Source organism: Cryptotermes secundus, unplaced genomic scaffold (assembly GCF_002891405.2).
Source record: "Cryptotermes secundus unplaced genomic scaffold, Csec_1.0 scaffold445, whole genome shotgun sequence".
NCBI lineage: Eukaryota > Metazoa > Arthropoda > Insecta > Blattodea > Kalotermitidae > Cryptotermes > Cryptotermes secundus.
Window position 1 is genome coordinate 48,076 of NW_019742968.1, and position 21,610 is coordinate 69,685.

The following is a 21,610-nucleotide window of genomic DNA, read 5'->3' on the forward strand; positions in this document are numbered from 1 at the left end:
GAAAAATGAAATAAAAGACTAGACAAGTGTATTAGTGTAAGTGGAGAGTACTTTGAAGGGGATTGAAGGTTTGTGCTTAAAATTTGAATAAATAAGTTTTAAAAAAATAAGTTCGGTTTCTTTTGGGTAACCCCTCGTACATAAAAAATACATAATAATCCTTGATCATACATAATAATTTCATCCGATGGTAAATTTAAGGTTGATACAGCGTCGTTAAATAACTTACAGATATGGATAATTAAAGCGAAAGAGGGAGACGGATACTGAACCTGCACGTAACACGTCCTGTGCCACTGAGTACATAGTAACAGCGGTCGTGTTTTCGTAACTCTGCTGGGACAGGCTGCGTAACGCACACGCCACTTGTTCAAACAATGCCTTTCCGAAGCGCTGCTCTATTAACATTTCCGACGATTGTGAACTGAACTGGGTGGAATTATCATGGCAAGTACTTAATGACCTTTGAACTTAACCATATGCAATTATAATTACATATTACTAGTCCAACCACTGGTTTTAACACGAGTCGCCACCCAGGAAGGAGACGGGCTCGACCCCAACAAATGCAGGCCTATTAGCCCTCCAAATGTTTCCCCTCCACCCAACTCCTTATGCATGTATTTTGCATTAATCATAATGTCATATTGCAATATTTTGATATGTTAGGTTGAGCGTTTAACCGTCACAGCGTGCAACATATAGGTGACTTTCGTTAATCACAATATCTTTCCCAATATACACGGGACATTACGTCAGGTACTTAACATAATGTATATTTTTACTGCCATATTGTGATCTTCAGGTTACATTTTTTAAATGCAGCATATTGACCTACTGCCTTAATCACATGCTCAGAAACCTACGGGATTTATTAACTGCTCCGTGTTCAGAACGTCTCCTGATTGATTTTGAACCTAAGAGACACGAAGTAGCAGAAGGCGATAACATTATACTCGTACAGCATAATGAGTACCTAACCTATCCATCAAATCCAGAAGAGCAGACGCGACATCTAGAACGCATGAGAGGTACGACAAATACTGTACTGCAGTCAAGAAAGCTGATAGGAGGCCATTTTGGAGATATAAGCGTTGAAAGGAAATTTCTGAAATGGGATGAGTGGCGTAGAAGGGGTCTTGGATTGGATTCAGTTGCCTTAGGATTGTGTCCGATGGTGGACTGCTGTGAAGACAGAAATGAATGAATTATAAGATTCCTTAAAGGAGAGGAATTTCTTAATCAGTTCAGCGAATAATAGCTTCCCAAGAAAGACAGAGTTCTCTGATTAGCAGTCTGATAAACTGACGAACACAACTGCTGCCAACAAGATGATTCTTTTGGTTAGAAATTTAGAAGTGTAGCTACTAAGTAGTAGTGCGGAGAAAGGAGATAGTTCTGCTTATGTAGATATGAAAAGCCTGCTTGTGATTAGATACTGAATTCATCTTCTTCTTCCAGAAGTATCTAGGGTTCTGAAGTTCGTTTCAAGGCCCACAAAAAAAATTAGTCAATCCATCTACTTCTACGAGTTCCTATACTACTTCTTCGTTTGAGGGCATATAGCCTATGTTGAGCCCTGACTTAAAGTTTTTTTCTATTTTTATCCTCGGTTTATTTACAGTTGTTTAGTAATCTACTGTGTTTGCAGTGTTTTTATAATATTTTTACATTATAATCTGCCTCCTGTAAGTTTTTTGTACTGCGGCCATTTCTGGCCTATTGTACCAGACTCAGATGATAGGTGAGGGTGATTGTGGAGCAATTGGTGGAATGAAGATTGGCAGGGGAAACCGAAGTACTCGGAGAAAACCTGCCCCAGCGCCACTCTGTCCACCGCAAATCCCACTTGACCAGACCCCGGGATAGAACCCGGGCCGCCGCGGTGGGAAGCCAGCGACTAACCGCTTGAGCTATGGCGCGGTCACGCCTCCTGTAAGTTATTTCCAGTACCCATCAAGGAGTTACCATGAGACCTTGTCGGTCTTCTTTCATTGTTCTTTCTTATAATCCACGTTTCACGTTCAGAAGTATAAGTTGATATGATATGGATACAATTTTATCTAGTCTCGGAAAAATATTATTTAATTTATTTTTTTCAGTGAAGTAAGAAAAGTAAAGTAAAGCTATCCGTGAAGGCCCATAGGGTTGTGATATGTTGAGGTACCCACATTTTCCAGACAATCAGTTCACAGATGGCGGTAAGGTTCTCAGCCTTACGCGCCGGCCGCCCTTTACCCCCAAGAATATTCCTGGTACCAATTTCTGTTAGATGCTGAGTCGACCCCATGGCCATAGTGAGGCTGGAAGGATTAGGTAAATTGAAAAAATCCACCTCATCGGGATTTGATCCCATTTTGAAATGTCTTTTATTTTAGCTCTGTCATGGAACATTTCTTGAGAAACTAATAGTCACTTAGATGTCCGACATATAACGAATTTTCATTGCCACGTCTACTATATGGCACGGGTACCTGCAATCGTTCCATTCTGAAGTTCACACACAAAGAACGTGTATCGCATTTCCCATAATCGAAGTAGAAAAATAATCGGCGACTGAAGAATCGTTCGATTAATCGAATAATATTTACATTTCAAGGGATATGGAGGTCGAGTGAACAAGAAGAGCAGTAGAAATCCATGAAACCATTTCGTGAACACTCGTAAAATCAGTGTCGAAGAAACTGAAGCATCGAGAAAGTCACAAGCTTCCTATCTTTCTTCAGCACACCCAGAGACGCATAATCTTACATGTCGCAATTTCGATCTGTGGATTTTCCCAGTGCAAGACACACTGTGGTTACTTCATTTGTACTTGGTGCTATACTGTAAATCAATACTTCTGTCAGCGTCTTTACAATAGCTTAATTAAGAGACCAGCTTGTTTCTAATTAAATACTGAGAAGGATGTTGGACTTAGTTTTGTGTCGTTGCGTATAGATGGCAGAGTGTTAGGGGTGGGGCCCTGTGTTGGTAGGGGACTATGTGGAAGGCTGCTGAGACGCGTGCTAGCGGAATGTTCTCAGTCGGTGTTGAACAGTTGACTTGCGTTAAGTGTTGAATGTTGCCTTCCTGGCTTTAGAGTGCCGCCACAGTGGCTCCTGGGGTTCAAACCTGACCCATTCGGTAAGTGACACACCTATTTATGTCAGTTAAACTTTAAAGGAAGGACTCCAGAACTTCTTGTTTCTTCTTCTTCTTCCTAAACTGTCTTACATTCTAAAACGTAGATGAGGAACATCTATTCCGCCGTTTGTCTGTCCGTTAACAGTGAAGGTTGAAATTTAGCCAGTGGCGGTTTTAACTGTTCTTTAAAGCGAGTTCCTCGCCCCTTACTTTTTCTGCTTACAATGGTCTTTATTATACACGCCTATAATTGTATCGTATTAAAGTCAGAAATGTATTCTTAGGTTTATAATCGTAGGTCAAAGTTCTGATTTTTTCCCCGGCGTAAGCGCGTATTTCTAGAACAAGCCACTTAGCCACGAATTCACCCACACATACGCCCACCAACCCACGATCTTCAAACCAGAGATTACGCATACAAGTTATTCTTGGGGTGTTAAACTTTCTGGCATCTAATTTAATTCATACGACTTATAGGAAATCTATATGATTTCATAAGGCAAAACTTAAACTTTCAGTTTTACTACAGCATCTCATGCGAATGAAAGAAAACCAATACATATTCTGTTAATGTACGGAAATTGTGCAAAATGGAAACATTCCTTCTGAATCCAGGCAGCAAATAACAGAAGAGTTCTGATGTTTGGAGGCAATTAATTATAACCCCATACAACTTCAGATATTAATGTTGCACTTCATAATTACTAGTAATCCTCACACATTTTTATTTTTGTAGCAGTTGCTATACACTTAATATTATACTGAGTAAATATTCTTAATTACATCTTTACCAGGCGTCTCCGTTCTATAGCTATGAAGAGTGTCAAGTCGCAGTGGCGACTTGTATGCCTGATACAGCGAATTAGAAACGCAAGATTGCATTTTTAAATGTTAATGACGTGTTAAATGAAGCAGTTCTAATTCCCTGGTGACTTTCAGAAGCGCCTGTATTTTCCTCAGCGTAGATCCAATGAGAGAGAATAATAATGCAAGAGCCCGTAGCCCATACGTCTTCACGCCGTGCGCCATATATGCAGGTGCCACGGGCCCCCACTGTCTCGCGTTACAAGTATTCACAGGCTTAAAAATTTTACCCATAATGAAAAAAGCTTTACAGAATAACCGGACGTAAACTCTGAAGAAATAGTGAAAATGTCCAAATTTCTGTATGTAATTAGGACCGGTTCCTGAGGAATATTTTGACTGATCGGGCGCAGAATCAGCGAAAGATGAGCTTTATTCTGAATTGAAAAACACTGTATTATTATAAAAAATACGTAGATATTAAGTTCTTAAGAAAAATATTGAGAATGTCCAAATTTGGATGCGTTTCTGTACGTAATTAGGACCGGTTCTTGAGGAATTCAATCACCGATCGTGGCGCAGAACCACAGAAGCATGAACTTTACTCTGAACTGAGACACACTGCATCAGATTGTGGACATGCTTGTTAAAACTCAGTCACTCCCTTGTCCTCCTATCTTCTATTAAAAAAAAAAGAAAAGATTAAAGCACATAAAACTATAATTTTACTCATTTTTGTACGGGTGTGAAACTTGGTCTCTCACATTAAGAGAAGAACATAAATTGAGGATGTATAAGAAAACGATTGAACGGAAGAGAATGAGATGGCGGGGACCGTAGCATGCATGGGAGAGAGATAGTCGCTGGCTTCCCACCGCGGCCGCCCGGGTTCGAACCCAGGTCTGATCAAGTGGGATTTTGTGGTGGACAAAGTGGCACTGGGGCAGGTTTTCTCCGAGTACTTCGGTTTCCCCTGCCAATCTTCATTTCACCAATTGCTCCACAGTCATCCTCACCTATCATCTGGGGCTGGTACAATAGGCCAGAAGTGGCCGCAGTAGAAGGGACTTAGTCCCACTCCACTAGCAATAAAAAAATGCATGGGAGATATGAGAAATATACACAAAATTGTAGTTGGAAAACCTAAGGTAACTTAGGGCACCTAGGCGTAGATGGGATAATATTAAAATGGATGTTAAAGAAACACTGTATGTGGGGATGTGACCTAGATTCTTCTGACTGAGGGCAGGGCCTAGTGGCGGGCTCTTGTGAACATGAAAATGAACATCCGGTTCCAATAATAGTCACGAAATGACTGAGCGATTATTAGATCCTGAAGGAGGACTGTCCCATACAGTTAACAGGCTACAACATTAGTAACGGCAGGCCTTCGGTCATTACGGCCAGGATCAAATTTTATTAATTGCACATCGACCGTAAGCCAATGGCTAGGCTTATATGATGCAGGGTCAGAGTCTGTAAACACCGAATTACCCTCGGAGTCCCATAAAGGGCAGAAAATTTCTTGACCAGACGGACGACTGTTAATTTCTCAAGAAAAACCCTGCTCCTTGGAGTCAGTTGTTCCATGCAGTCTATCGTTAGATAAGACAGGTTAAAATATGATCCAGTGGCGTGAGCTATGAACCTTGAGATGCCTGCTGAACTAGGACTTTGCTTCCAGGCGTTAGAAAATATTGATGGCTGGAAATTTCCATTAGTCCTATACAGTACGAAATTCCACAAGACTATGCCCCTTTGCCTTGCATACCATTTGCATTTATGAAGTCTGTTTATGTAATACAGTTCTAAGAACGTTCATTGGGATGGTCTTTGCTTTATAAACGTATTAGGTTGGAAGCCATATGTACATTTTAATTAAATGTAACTGGTTCAGCTAGAAATGTATGTTGAAAATGCAGCTTAAGGAAGTCCTCCTCTTTGAGATGACGTCTAATTCTCATAGCATGTAACCTATCATTCACACAACATATCTCAATGACACTTCTACCGGTAAATAATTATTAATTTGGTTCTTATAATTATCATTTTCCTTCATCATATTACTATTATTATGGAGAAGGACACTGCACTCTGGTGACAGTCTGATTAACTATTTAACGTATTTCATTTGTTACCGACTATCTTCTCTTCATTTGTCACCACCAGTTGCGTAATGTAACAGAAAATAATGGTCTTCATATACACGTGGATATGAGTTCCTGTTGGCAGTGTTAAAAAATTAACAAGATAAATAAACGCTTTCACCTGAGGCAAACCATACACCACGAATGTTAAATGATATTCGCATAAAGAAGGTCAGTTCACTGCTACACTCTGCAATACCTAGTGAACATGGAAAATGGGCAATTTTTTGTCAGGTTATAAGCCGGTTAGTGACGACACTGAGTTTCTTGGTACTGTGACGTAAAATGGGTCTGCTGTACCGCCCCTTGATAAGAAATCATTATGGGGAATTGGTGGCGTGAAAATTGATAGAACAAAACCAAAATGCTTGAGAAAATCCTCCCCTACGGCCACTTTGTCCACCACAAATCCCACATGGACCTCCGAGGCGAGAATCCGTCGATTAACTTTTTGAACGTATGATACATATCATAATAATTCTGAGCGTCGTTATTTTCATAGCAGCGTTGCTTCCTCGGAATGTATATAAGGCTGTACAGTCCTTTTGTTGGATTTTGGCCGCTATTTCAGGTTCGTGATCTACACACAGTCGGTAGGACTTCTTGGACGGGGGATCAGCCCGTCGCAAGGCCGCTACCTACACACAGAACAACACGAACATAGAATGAACGCACACAGACATCCATACTTCAAGTGGCATTTGAACCCACGATCCCAGCGTTCGAGCGAGCGAAGACAGTTCATGCCTTAGACCGCGCAGCCACTCAGATCGGTACCTGGAATGTTGCTTACATAAAATCAACTCTTGAGTGTCTAGTATTATATTCTCATGGCAGCTTCATCAACCACTTAACTCTATTTCACTCCTTAGCAACAGTTTCCCCTTTGCTGGTTATTTCAACAATAGCTGAATGGTTTTCAGTTGTATACAGTTCAGTACTGCTCTGTGATGGCAAGCGCATGACCTATTGAAGCATTTTAACAGTTAACGAGAGCATTTTTGTGGCTACCGTAGTAGGCAGAGATCTTTTTTTTAAATACTGCTTAATATAAAATAGATGTCACCTTATTTCGGGTCCTTAAGGATAAATATTAAGAAAGTGATTATAAGGATTAACCCTCATAACTAAATGGCAAATTCAGTTTTGTTAAATTAATCGAACTTTTTCGTTGGAGAAATAAGGGCTCCCGTTATATTCCGTCTTATACGGTGTTTTATCAACTGCTTCAATTATGTAATTTCCGGTTAAGTACTGTGACTATGAAAACAATGACTTTCTGGGTATTGCTATCCTACAAGTGTAGGAAATTAACAGCGTTTTGATTTGTCTTCGTTTCCACACCTAGAACGCCTTTCGAAGACATTCGCCCTCATTATCCTTAAAGGTCCCGACGATCTTTCCGCGAAGATAGAGCCAGTCGACACTTTCAATTATCAAGTCTTAATCCAGTGTATAGAGATCAAAAATGCTTTGAGATATGCTTTACATCTTCTCCATGGTGTCCTGCTTACACACATCTACAAGATGTGGGCGGGCCTAGTGTTCTAAAACGCTTTGTCCATCAGTGTACAGTTTTTTCTTTCATTTATTTATACGCATTAAATTCTGCGTCGGAAGTCGTCAGATCTGTTTGAATTCGACTTATCAGGCAACATTTACATTGAAACAGAAAGGTTGAGGCACTTGTTATGATATGTACACTGTCACGATGACTCGACAACGAACGGGTTTTATCGAAGCTGAAAAAGATATTACAGTTTATACACAATGTAAGCAGTTAGCATCAACACTACGGCAAGTAACACGCAGAACTTAGTATTAGCAGAATACACTTGCCCACAAAAATAAGCATAACCACTGTATACATCCTATGACAACCCATATTCCCAAGGGACATTGCTCACCCCCACCACCGCAAGATGGTAGCACAAAACAAGCAATTTTGACACTACAATAACAAGGGAGTAATAATCATTGCCCTATTGAAGAGAACTTAATATAAATATCACACAATTTGTTATTTGATCTTTTCTGTTATGTATTCTGTTGACCGTCTCTGTGGTCTAGTGGTCAGAGTTCCTGGCTACAGATCCTGAGGTCTCGGGTTCGATTCCCGGCGCTACCAGATTTTCTGAGAAGTGGTGAGTCTCCAGTCGTCGTAGCGGCTCGTCTTCTTCCCCATTCGTGCCACATGTCCTGCCAATCTCATTCTCCTTGACTTGATCATTCTAATTATACTTGGCAAAGAGTACAAGTTATGAAGCTCCTCATTATGCAGTTTTATTGGATATTCACCAGACGTAACTACAGTCAGTGCTTACGCTCTCAAGACTACCGTAACTATAACACATAAAATACAAACGATTACCACACACAAAGCAAAATCTTCAACGTCTGCTTGCTTGAATCCTGAACAGTCTGTAGTCTCTCGAACTTCGGACCTCACTCGCGCTTACTTCCTTGCCAAAGTCAAAGTCAGACTTGAAATAAAGCACCCACCTGAGGCATACGACCAGATTTTTACTGTGAGACATTTTCGGGTTTGTTGATGTGGGGTGCTCTCCCTGACGAGAGGACGGGTGTACCATTTACAACTTCTCCTGACCCTCGCCAGCGCAGTCATTCTAGGGTCCGTGTTCCGTGGGACTCGCGACCATAGTTTACTGTCTCAAATTCGAGACTTCCCTTTTCGTCGCCTCCTACGACTCGCAGGGCTACGGTGGAGGTGTCCGACTCCGCCTCCACACGGGAAGACTTGAGGTCAGAGTCAGCGTTACTTTATGACTTGCGGATTACCGCCAGTCAGTTCGTCTTGGCAACAAGCCCCTTGAGACCCACGACCAGTAATTTTATTTTCCAACTGAACATTTGCGGTTAGACTACTTAATGTCACATCCTCTCTGACGAGAAGATGGGTCTGTCGTCTACAACTGGACTTCCTTGTCTGGCAAACTCTTCGTGTTTTATTACTTTGGGCCTACCGCGTACATAACACGTAATTCAAGGGTTCAGTTTCTGGTATCCGTTGTAAGTGTTTGTGTACGCGTAGTCTCGGAAACGTGCATGAGCTGTTGCCTAGCAAAAGGGGTAGTTCCGTTTATGGCTCCATTATTCCGGCTTTTAGGTGGTGTTTACCGAGCCGTTGCCTGGCAAAGGACGCCTGGCTTCGACACCACTATTGCAGCCTTTAGGCGTCATGTTACAATAATAATTACAATACAATTCCTAACATGCAAATGCTTTGTGAATTCTAGTCCTGATATGCATGAATGTGTAACTGGGGCTCACGTAAACGACAAAACTAATTATGGTCTTAACATTTGGTTTATGACACTACAAGGAATTCAAGATAAGCAGAAGGAGAACCTTAAGAGTAATGTTTCAGACAGAATATGAAGGACATAGTCCTGGCCTTGGCTTCTCAGTTGGGAGCTGGATTGTCCTGCGTTTTGTTCAATTTCTTATTTAAATGAGAGAGACGGGACTTTTCGTTTACACGAGCCCAGAAGCTTCATACCTAATTCGGTGGTGCAGTCCATGATAGGGGAACATTTCTTGTTTTGACACCAGAACTGTTTGGTATTGAACCCCTTAGCGTGGATAAAATCCAAGAGCTTATAGCATTTTTATTACCTATGTCATTTACTATTAAAAGCCTAGTGGTTTCTAGATGTACCACCTGCTTTAACATACTGTCACGTGTTTGGGTGACTGGAGAAGGGGTTCGGATTGGTAATTGAATTTATTAACAACATACAGGTCATAATTACAAATGATTATTACACTCTTAGTGATTTACACAGTTTACGATCACTCCACACTCTACTAGTAACTTAGGAACTAAATCACACTCCCAATACCACTGCACTGTAGCACACATAACGTCTTCAGATCACACGCCAAGTCTTCACATGCCGACCTCCTGTACTCTCATGTACTCCTGGTTTCAGTTCGCTCCTCCAGCTTACGAACTTACTTCATTCACTTCTCTCATAAGCCTTCGGCACGGACCACGCACAGAGAACACAGTTCTGTTTTTGCCTAAGGAAGACCACATAGAGAACAAGCCACGTGATTCCTACCCAGCGTCTTCATTGGTGCGCTGTTGCCTAGTAACGCGCAGTAACATTCCTCCACTGAGACATCTTCCACTGTTGCCTTGTGTATATTCGGTCGCGGGGTGTTTACCGGTCAGCTACCCAGCAACGCTCTGGCCATCCAAGTCACCATACTAAAATACTGCATTCTGCTCACAGAGTGTATTTGCATGTTTCATACGGTACTCGCAGTCATCTGCGATTCTATTCAAACCAGCATTAACCGGTACCGTTGGTGTATTTCCTGTGAGGTAAGGTAAAGGTGTGAGGCTGCGCCATAGCTCAAGCGGCTTCCCACCGCGACAGCCCGGGTTCGATCCCGGGTCTGGTCAAGTGGGATTTGTGGTGGACAAAGTGGCGCTGGGGCGGGTTTTCTCCGAGTACTTCGGTTTCCCCTACCAATCGTCATTCCACCAAATTCTCCATCATCATAATCACCCGGGGCAGGTACAATAGGCCAATCAGTGGCCGCCGTGCAGAGTGGACCCAGTTGGACTCCACCCCCCACTTAGCGAATTAAAAAAAAAAGGTAACGGTGTGCTTGTAACAAGCCGTAGAGACCTATAGGGTTATGAGACGTTGAGGCTCCCAAATTTTCTAGTTAATCGGCTGACAGACGGCGATGAGGTTGTCAGCCTTACGCGCCGGCCGTCCTCTACCCCACAGGAAGATTCCTGGTACTCATTTCTGTTAGAGGCTGAGTCGACCCCAGGGCCATAGTACGGCTGGAAATATTACGTAAATTGAAAAATCCAATGATGTTATCGGAAATCGAACCCGTGACCGTCCGGCTTGTAGCATAGTGCCTCAATCAACAACACTACCGCGTGCCCCGTTTCCTGTGAGGTACGAACTGAAATTTTATATATATTATTTAAGTAAAAGTCGTCATTTAAAGATGGGCTGATATCTCGTGCTTTAGATTTTCTTGCAGAAAATAGGCGAAACGACTTTCATGTTGTCATGTCTAGAAATACACTGTAGTTTCTTACATCACAAATACTCTCAAGTCACAACGTCTGAACATTAGTTTAGGAAAATGAGAACTGTGGGATGGAATTCAAGTCCACTTTAATCACATGAAGGTAACAGCTATTACATTTTGTCAGAATAACAACAAGGCAACTGTTTGCATGGAGCTCATGTGTTATGGCTGCTATAAATGCCAAGCAGGTATGTGGGGAGACATAAGTTATGTGTTAACCACACTCTATTGATTGCAACAGTTGAAAGTCCACAGGGAAGACGTCTCGAAGATGAAAAGAACAAATACTGGGAACATGCATGCAACAAACTGCTTGATCAAACAAGAACAAACAATTTAGCCAGATTCACGTTTGCAACACAGACGCTTCTACTTACGGTGTATTCTTTTCCTTGGCTTAGAGAGAAAGTTCATGTATTTGTGATTTGAGAAAGAAAAAAGTGTGTTTAAGGGACAGATGCATGGTGTTGAAAAAAATTATATACCAAACGTCAAGGGAAGAATGTTGCTGTTATGGTAACAGCCTCGCGGAATAATGCAAGCCATTCAGCTACACGTACCATTGCGGCCTACAAGTCCAGCCCATGAGCAGTACGTTTTTAGGTAGTCCTCTCTAATTTAATTATCAACCCGTGGTGGTATATTCGCTCTTCCGTGAAGAAATGTGAATACACGTCTTAACTGTAAAATTTGTTGCAAAAATATTAACCTTCCATAGTCACTGAAGGTCTCCAAATGCCTTCAGCGTCAGGAGAAGGATCAATTGCAATCAAATTTATAATTTTCGCCGGTGGTTTATCTTTATTATCGATAAACAGATTTGGAAAGGAACTGTCCATATTTGATTCTAATCATTTGCTCATGCATAAGATTTACAAAACCAGCATTAAAAATAAAATGTAAGAAATGGGCCGTGGAAGCCCATAGGGTTGTTAGAGGTTGAGGCTCCACATCTTCTAGACCAGGCATGTCAAACTCAACTTGTACAGAGGGCCACCTCAGCCCTATAAATAATAGTCCAGGGCCGCACTTCAAAATAGAAATATACATTAGATTTTGATACAAGGAAATTTAATTATATTTATTATTTAGGAATAATTTCAATATAATTACCTAAAGTCACATATCTTACAGTTTTAAAAAGCAAGAGAATGCCATTTTTGACAAGTATCAAACAACTTTTCAATATGTAACAAGAGAGATTACACAAGAAATTATGTTAGAAATAGCAAAACACTGAATTTCCTGCAGCCTGCTAATTTATGTCTTTACAAAAAATATTTCTACTAAAATTTTAATATTGATTTTAATATCAATTAGCTCTAAAAGTTGAGGGGCCGCATGTTTGACACGGCTCTTCTAGACAATCGGCTCACAGATGGCGGTAAGTTTGTCAGCCTTTCGCGCCGGCCGCCCTTTACGCCCCAGGAAGATTCCTGGTACTCATTTATGTTCAGGCTAAGTCGACCTCAGGGTTACAGTGCGGCTGGAAGTACTACGTACATTGAAAAAATCCACCTAATCGGGACTCGAACCCGCGACCTTCCGGCTTGTAGCATAGTGTCTCGACCAACTACGCTACCGCGTACCTCACCAGCATTAACAATACTCTCGAAAAATGCATTTCGTATGAGAACTGTAAGACAAAAAGGACAGCTGGTAATCTTTTCGAGCATCCTGCAACTCACTCTGTGATAAGTTAGGACAAAAGAGATAGGCTGTTATGTTTGGCAATTAGAGCGATATACTCTAAAAGCGGGGCACATATTGTTATTGTTATTATTATTATTATTATTTAAAAAATGTGACCTTCTGTCAAGATGAATAAAGGATGAATTGCTTTCACTACCAACGCAAGTTGGAATTCCCCCTGTGCTTAATTAAATTAACCATTATACCATGAAGGCGTATGGTGGAGTGGGGGTATAGATCTACCATTCTTGATCTCGACATTACTTGGAGGTGAGTGGTCGGCTTCACGATCCGGTGGCTTTACCCTCGGCGAAAGAGCCTCTAGTACCCATTGGGTTGGGGGCTGGGTGGACCTCGGAGTCGGTTTGGACGCTGCAGAGAAGAGAAAAATTTTCAGCTGCCGATAATCGAACCGCGGACATGCGGCTCGTATCCCGTCGCTGTACCGAAGAAATGTAACGATATTGCAACCTAGTACGAGATTACAGACACTGTAACTTGCACTTCGTACAAGTGGTGCTGTTCAGAGTAGTGTAGACACTTATTTACGTTAATTTGAAGAAGTGGATGACGTCATGATGTCTGCTTTGAAAGCAAGGGCTTCTTTATATAATGGGTTAGAATAGGGACACAAATAGCAGTAGGGTTTCGTTTCACGAACATGGACCTCGTCTTTCATGTCGCAGAAAATGTCTCTCGAAACGAACGTAAGAAATCGAAGATGCTTCCATATCAACATGTCGGCCATTTAAGTTCTATACTCGAATGTTTTACATCAGCCTCTACCGAAAACCTTCATATATTTCCATGTAGATGGAATAGTGTTCAAGTTTAAGGGAACTTCGATTTCTGTAATTACGAGTATTATAAAATATGAGGGCACGCGGTAGCGTATTTGGTTGAGGCACTATGCTACAAGCCGGAAAGTCGTGGGTTCGAGTCATGATGAAGTGGATTTTTCAATTGACCTAATCCTTTCAGCCTCTAACAGAAATAAGTAACAGGAATCTTCCTGGTGCGCGAAAGGCTGACAACCTTGCCGCCATCTGTGAGCCCATTGTCTAGAAAATGTGGGAGCGTCAACGTCTCAGAGCTCTATGGGCCTCCATGGCCTGTTGCAGGGATAGCTTTACCTTTTAATACAGAATATTTCAAATTAATTTTAAAGCTTAACTACGCCAAATCAGTCTTTCTCAATTCTTGAATTCTGGGCTATAGCACCGTGTAGTCCGTTGAAAGTCAACGGAATTTTCGACGGAACATGTTACGTTCTTCTTCAGATGCTTGGTTCATACTGGTTTCTTACATGGCTTAAATTTCAACCCTGAAGATGGAGACATCTTTTTCCGGCACGTCGGTTGACTTTCAACGGATTACAGGGCGTTATATCCCAGAAGACAGAACTCTTCATAAACGCTGCCGTAAGAACCTTAAATCATATTTTCTTAGTTCTTTATTCAGTGTTTAATGTCACATCAAAACAAATCAAAATATAGGCACAAAATTTGGCTGACTTAATTTCAATTTCTTCGAACTTTTCCATCGTATTCGTGGTTCTTAATAAAGCAACTTTTCCGGAACTGGTTCTGTTTCCGTTCTCAAACATGAGGAAACAGAATCCGNGCCTTCATATATTTCCATGTAGATGGAATAATGTTCAAGTTTAAGGGAACTTCGAGTTCTGTAATTACGAGTATTATAAAATATGGGGGTACGCGGTAGCGTATTCGGTTGAGGCACTACTACAAGCCGGAAGGTCGTGGTTCGTGTCATGATGAGGTGGATTTTTCAATTGACCTAATCCTTTCAGTCTCTAACAGAAATAAGTAACAGGAATCTTCCTGGGGTTACAGGCCGGCGCGAATGGCTGACAACCTTACCGCCATCTGTGAGCCGATTGTCTAGAAAATGTGGGAGCTTCAACGTCTCAGAACTCTATGGACCTCCATGGCTTGTTGCAGGGATAGCTTTACCTTTTATTACAGAATATTTACAATTAATTTTAAAGTGTAACTACGCCAAATCAATCTTTCTCAGTTCTTGAATTCTGGGATATAGCACCGTGTAGTCCGTTGAAAGTCAACGGAATTTTCGACGGAACATGTTACGTTCTTCTTCAGATGCTTGGTTCATACTGGTTTCTTACTTGGCTTAGATTACATCCCTGAAGATGGAGACATCTTTTCCGACACGTCGGTTGACTTTTAACGGATTACAGGGCGTTATATCCCAGAAGACAGAACTCTTCATAAACACTGCTGTAAGAACCTTAAAACTAACCAAAATATAGGCACAAAATTTTGGCTGACTTAATTTCAATTCCTTCAACCTTTTCCATCGTATTCGTGGTTCTTAATAAAGCAACTTTTCAGGAACTGGTTCTGTTTCCGTTCTCAAACATGAGGAAACAGAATCCGACGTATCCTCTGATTGAGATCAACCTCTTCAGGCTGTCCATTGGATTAGGTTTCCCCGTGTTACACACGAAAAAAAAAAAGGAAAGAAAGAAAGAAGGAAAGAAAGAACCAGTCTCAGATTCTTTGAGAGTTACGGAAACCAAGATGAAAGACAAGGTAGTAAAGTAAAGTAAAGTAAAGTAAAGTAAAGTAAAAGTATCCCTGTAACAGGCCGTGGAGGCCCACAGGGTTGTGAGATGTTGAGGTTCCCATATTTTATAGACAGTCGGCATATAGATGGCAGCAAAGTTGTCAGCCCTACGCGCCGGCCGCCCTTTACCCCCCAAGAATATTCCTGGTACTCATTTCTGTTATTAAAACTAATTACAATACTCCATGAATTTACAGAATGACTTGNAACATGTTACGTTCTTCTTCAGATGCTTGGTTCATACTGGTTTCTTACTTGGCTTAGATTACATCCCTGAAGATGGAGACATCTTTTCCGACACGTCGGTTGACTTTTAACGGATTACAGGGCGTTATATCCCAGAAGACAGAACTCTTCATAAACACTGCTGTAAGAACCTTAAAACTAACCAAAATATAGGCACAAAATTTTGGCTGACTTAATTTCAATTCCTTCAACCTTTTCCATCGTATTCGTGGTTCTTAATAAAGCAACTTTTCAGGAACTGGTTCTGTTTCCGTTCTCAAACATGAGGAAACAGAATCCGACGTATCCTCTGATTGAGATCAACCTCTTCAGGCTGTCCATTGGATTAGGTTTCCCCGTGTTACACACGAAAAAAAAAAAGGAAAGAAAGAAAGAAGGAAAGAAAGAACCAGTCTCAGATTCTTTGAGAGTTACGGAAACCAAGATGAAAGACAAGGTAGTAAAGTAAAGTAAAGTAAAGTAAAGTAAAGTAAAAGTATCCCTGTAACAGGCCGTGGAGGCCCACAGGGTTGTGAGATGTTGAGGTTCCCATATTTTATAGACAGTCGGCATATAGATGGCAGCAAAGTTGTCAGCCCTACGCGCCGGCCGCCCTTTACCCCCCAAGAATATTCCTGGTACTCATTTCTGTTATTAAAACTAATTACAATACTCCATGAATTTACAGAATGACTTGTGGATCTAGATTTTACTGCTATATGTTGTTTCGCCGGTCACGGTAGCCGACCGGTCTAAGGCATGTACCGTCTTCGCTCGCTTGGAAACCGGGATCGTCGATTCGAATCCCACTCAGGGAATGGATGTTTGTGTGCGTTTTTCTGTGTTTGTATACATGTAGAGGCCTTGCGAAGAGCTGATCACCCGGCCAAGGAGTCCTACCGAATGACTAAGATCGAGAAAAACCGAAGTGAACGGAGAAGTTCATGGAGGTAGGCCTAGGCCCACTGGGGCTGTAGTGCCAAGGGGAGAAAAATATGTTTCAACACAGTTGTGCTGAGATGGAAATCAAGTCGTTAAATATATAAAGCAAAAACAAAGTAGGCATGGAAATTAACCAAAACAGAATAAACGAGATGTGATTGAACAGTACTAAAGCCGACAATTTCGAGATGAATGAAGGTGTAAGAGTTCACGTGCTTGGATAGTGCGAAATTGGAAGAATGGGACTAAAAGTGAGCTGATGAAGTTAGGGGCTATGCAGACCAAGCAAACGGTGCGTTTGTACAGTTATACCCTTTGTGAAGAGCGACATATTTGTCGAAACAGATTATATGAATTATTTACGAGTATAGCAGCAATGTTCATCCTTCAAAGGACAGAGATTACTCTATACTCGTATCACAAAACTTAACATTAAGAAGACGTTGCATTTTCCGCACATAGCATATTTGTGGGACCAGTGCAGGGCTCTTGTGAACACGATAATGAACATTCAGGTTCCATAAAATGCTGGGAAATTCTTGAGTAGCTGAGCAACTGGCGACTCCTGAAGAAGGACTCAGCTCCATGGAGTTAGTATATTTGTATGTTGTATATGATTCGTAGGCCGATCATAGTTGCCGCACGGTCCAAGACATGAACTGTCTTCGCTCGCTTTAACACTGGGGTCGTAGGTTCGAATCCCACTTGAGGCATGGATGTTTGTATGCGTTTGTTCTATCGTATATTATCTGTGTGTAGGTAGTGACCTTGCGACGGGCTTATCCCCGTCCAAGGAATCCTACTGACTGTGAAAAATGATTACGGAACTGAAAAAGCGGCGAAGGCTCAACAAAGGGCTCTAGAGCCACAGATAAATATGATTCTTAGAATAAACAGCCATCGTTTGCCTATACAAGTAGAGCTTTAAGCGACTGGTCTTTGTAATGAAGGCACAATGAGGAAGGAACTCAATTTTTAAATTTTAGTTAGATATAAAATTTCAGACTTCAAAGGGTTCATGCTGTCAGTTTATACGGCTGTGAATCATGGAAGGGCGCACACGCTAGCGTAGTTGTTTGAGGCACTACGCTACAATCCGTAAGATGGCAGGTTCGATTCCTGGTGCGGTCAATGGATTTTTCAATTGACCTAATACTTCCAGCCGCACTATGGCCCTAGGGTCCGCTCAGCCCCTAACAGAAATTAGTATCTGGAATCTTCCTGAGGTGTAAAGGGCGGCCGGCACTTAAGGCTGACACCCTTACCGCCATCNGCTGACTGTGAAAAATGATTACGGAACTGAAGAAGTGGCCAAGGCTCAACAAAGGGCTCTAGAGGCACAGATAGATAAATATGATTCTTAGAATAAACAGCCATTGTTTGCCTATAGAGCTTTAAGCGACTGGTCTTTGTAATGAAGGCACAATGAGGCAGGAACTCAATTTTTAAATTTTAGTTAGATATAAAATTTCAGACTTCAAAGGGTTCATGCTGTCAGTTTATACGGCTGTGAATCATGGAAGGGCGCACACGCTAGCGTAGTTGTTTGAGGCACTACGCTACAAGCCGGAAGATGGCAGGTTCGATTCCTGGTGCGGTCAATGGATTTTTCAATTGACCTAATACTTCCAGCCGCACTATGGCCCTAGGGTCCGCTCAGCCCCTAACAGAAATTAGTATCTGGAATCTTCCTGAGGTGTAAAGGGCGGCCGGCACTTAAGGCTGACACCCTTACCGCCATCTGTGAGCCGATTGTCAAGAAAATATGGGAGCCTCGACGNAGAAGTGGCCAAGGCTCAACAAAGGGCTCTAGAGGCACAGATAGATAAATATGATTCTTAGAATAAACAGCCATTGTTTGCCTATAGAGCTTTAAGCGACTGGTCTTTGTAATGAAGGCACAATGAGGCAGGAACTCAATTTTTAAATTTTAGTTAGATATAAAATTTCAGACTTCAGAGGGTTCATGCTGTCAGTTTATATGGCTGTGAATCATGGAAGGGCGCACACGCTAGCGTAGTTGTTTGAGGCACTACGCTACAAGCCGTAAGATGGCATGTTCGATTCCTGATGCGGTCATTGGATTTTTCAATTGACCTAATACTTCCAGCCGCACTATGGGCCTAGGGTCGGCTCAGCCCCTAACAGAAATTAGTATCTGGAATCTTCCTGAGGGGTAAAGGGCGGCCGGCACTTAAGGCTGACACTCTTACCGCCATCTGTGAGCCGATTGTCAAGAAAATATGGGAGCCTCGACGTCTTACAACGCTATGGTCCTTCACGGTCTGTTACAGGAATAGCTTTAATCGTTGAATGTAGACTGAGTGTTTAGCCATACTAATGTTTTGTCCCTCTGCATAACAACAGCATATAGACGTATGGAATTTGGAGGTATAGCTCCATTTATTGTTGATCTCGGCGCTATATGACGAATGGTCAGTTGTACGCTGTGTCTGCTCTAATCCCGAGGAAGGAGCCGTGGTTCTGACTGAAAAGGAGGCTGCCATTTCTGACGCTATGAAGAAGAGATAGAACGTCCATATATTAAGTTCGTCAAAAATGCAACAATCATTAAAATATTCACCATTCAACACTAACACGTCATGTTTCGGCCACGGACGTCCATCTTCAGGTGTAATGAATGTTACATTATTGACAGACTTAATACATAGACGTTTAATTAAAGATGTGCAGCGGGATGCTGAAATACAGGAGAGAAAGAACTTTTGTTCATACTGAGAACCGTACCCTGTTTCCCTGTCGTGCGACGCATAGCCTAGTCATTACAACAACTTGAGCTATCCCGCCTCCCCATGAGGTGAATTAATAGTTCATCATTTAACAGGATCGCCGTGGTGAGTGAATGATGCCCCCCATAATTGAGATCTATGCGTGTTTTGTCGGGTCGAGGGGCCTTCGTTCCTACTGGCAACGGACCAGGGATGTCATCTCGCAGGTAGTTAAGTGTTATATATAATGTCCTTGTTGCCAAATGTACTTGTCATCTTAAATCTGTCAATATAAGCCCAATATAGAGTAACCCTGCTTACGTAATATGAAGTACTGCACAAACAGATGGCATTAGGTCGATTAACTGATTGTCATGATTTAGTGACTAGACGCGGCGTTTGGATTGATAATTGGATATATTGGACACTTAAAAATTGGAACAACAAATAATTATAGCCGTCTCGATAATTTACACACTTGATTTCTCATTACAGCACATATTAAACCTTCTATGTCTTTATTAGTCCTTGCCTGGTAACGGATTATAAAGTCAGAGTCAAAGTTATGTTAAGACCGACGGTCAGTCGGCCAGTCTAGCTTGGTGCGAAGCACCCATCTGGGGCCCAAAAGCAGTTTCTTACTCCTCTCAGAGTTGCGGGTTTGTTGATGTACGGCGCCCTCTCTGACGAGAGGACGGGTCTGTCGTTTACAACTGCTGCTGGTCCCCGCCAGCGCAGTCACCCTCGAGTCCAAATCCCGCGAGACCCATGACCACATTTTACTGTCTCAGATTCGAGACTCCGCCCAACCTGCAGGGCCAGGTTCCCGTATTTATATCCCCCAGGAACAGGGTTGTCCAGTTACACCCCGAGGCACTGGGTTCCCTTTTCATCGCCTCCTACGATTCGCAGGGCTGCGATGGAGGCCATCGCTATATAGCCTCTGGGCGGATCCAACAGAAAACACAGTTTATAACAGCTTCTCTGTTGCGGCGTTACGTCTTCGTTGCTGCGGAATCTTCTTTGTCGGCATTTCCCTAACAACGGCCGTCTCTTCTGGCTCCATTATTCCGGTCTCTCAGCTGCCATATTACAACATCATTGTACTTGGATAACGTAGCTAAGTTTCTGCCAGTATGTCTGCATATAAAATGAGTTTGCCATTTCTTTATTATCATTATCAAATTTATCGTTTGAAAAACTGGAAATGTACGCCTAAAGCACTACCTTCTCTTCTAATATTCAAGAACCACATTTTGTTTTCATTGGGTTTATAGGAAGCTTACAGAATTATATTACAGGGTCTACTGTCTATAAACGAATCTATAAAATTGTGTTGTTTTAACAGAATTCGGTCTAGCCGAACTGATTAGAACATGATTTCTATTAATAACACGTAATATCAGGTAGGTCACGTGTCACCATCGCATGGCGCATCCTCACCTTGGATGGAGAAAGCGCTCTCCACATAAAGGGTAAATACCAACACACTGAATAATAAGACACGGGACGCCGACAAAGGATGATCCTGCAGGTTTACGATTGATCGTGATGTTACTAATGCTCACCGTAAACATGTAACATGCTACGAAGTGTTTCACGGGACCTCAGACTTAAGGGACACTTGTGAACACTTCAGTGAACTTCCAGATTATATTAAAAAGCGAGACATTCTTGAGAAGCTAAGCGACTAATAGCGTCTGAAAAAGTACTTTGCTTCAAGGAGTTAGTTCATGGCACATAACTTCATAATACGGCACGAAAGATACACGCTTAAATATACTAGAGTCAAGGAAAGAATGAACACAGGCAGTGCGAGTTGAAAGTCGGGCTCCTGCTCTCTCTGTTTGCCTACGCTGCACAACTTCCGTCTGTCAAAAGTTAAAAGCTCCTTCCAACCGAAAATAACGCTAAGAGGGAGACAAGAGAGAAAGTTCGCTAACAGACGGTGGCCATTTGTGAAAGTGGGGAAGGTGTACTAAGGGAAGATAGCTGCTAAGCAGGCGAGTGGATGAAAATCTGTGTTGCTCATTCTTCAGTTGACGCAAGTACAGTGCATCGCAAAGGAACATTATCATTGAACCTATACATTTGTTATTGTAATTATTATTAGGGCCTACTGCCATTTTCAGTTTTACACTGGTTATATGATGTACAGTCCTGAAGAACCTGGGTCTTTCTCACTTCATATTTCTTTAAGATCATCTCTCATCTGCGTCCACGTCTCTCAAGTGCCCTAATACCTTCAGATTC

General features: G+C 41.9%; 1 long non-coding RNA gene across 1 annotated transcript in view; it reads left to right on the forward strand.

Annotated features, from left to right (window-relative positions):
• Window positions 1-3,072: 3,072 nt before the first annotated feature.
• Window positions 3,073-21,610, forward strand: part of LOC117283019 — a 105,143-nt gene continuing 86,605 nt past the window's right edge. Inside the window, exon 1 of the long non-coding RNA XR_004514012.1 lies at window positions 3,073-3,126. This is a non-coding gene — a long non-coding RNA (uncharacterized LOC117283019). The remainder of the gene's footprint in view (window positions 3,127-21,610) is intronic.